We start from the raw sequence: 365 nt of genomic DNA on the forward strand, positions 1-365 counted from the left end.
GGCGCAGGGTGGGAGGAGGGCCGCAGTGACGCTGGGCTGCCACCGCGAGCAAAGTTTGTGGCCGTTGCCTGTAAGCGGGGCTTCGCCATAACATCTGGCAGCAAAACAAACCCCTTTTGCTCAAGTCCAGCCCTCCAGAGTGGTGGCGATACGTGAAAATCGTCCTTTCCCATCTGGAGACAAAAGCTCCCCTCTGAGGGACAGCACGGCTGCCTTCCCCACACCGCCCACCGTTACCTCTCCACAGAGAGGTCAGTATGTTTTTTTAGAGGGTGTTGATGTGGGTGCGAGCAGCCCAGGCGGTGCAGAGGAGAGATGGCATTGCTACATCGTTGCTATGTTTTGTACCAGAAGTGGCAGGCGGG

Source organism: Buceros rhinoceros, unplaced genomic scaffold (genome assembly GCF_000710305.1).
Source record: "Buceros rhinoceros silvestris isolate BGI_N320 unplaced genomic scaffold, ASM71030v1 scaffold16510, whole genome shotgun sequence".
NCBI classification, from domain to species: domain Eukaryota; kingdom Metazoa; phylum Chordata; class Aves; order Bucerotiformes; family Bucerotidae; genus Buceros; species Buceros rhinoceros.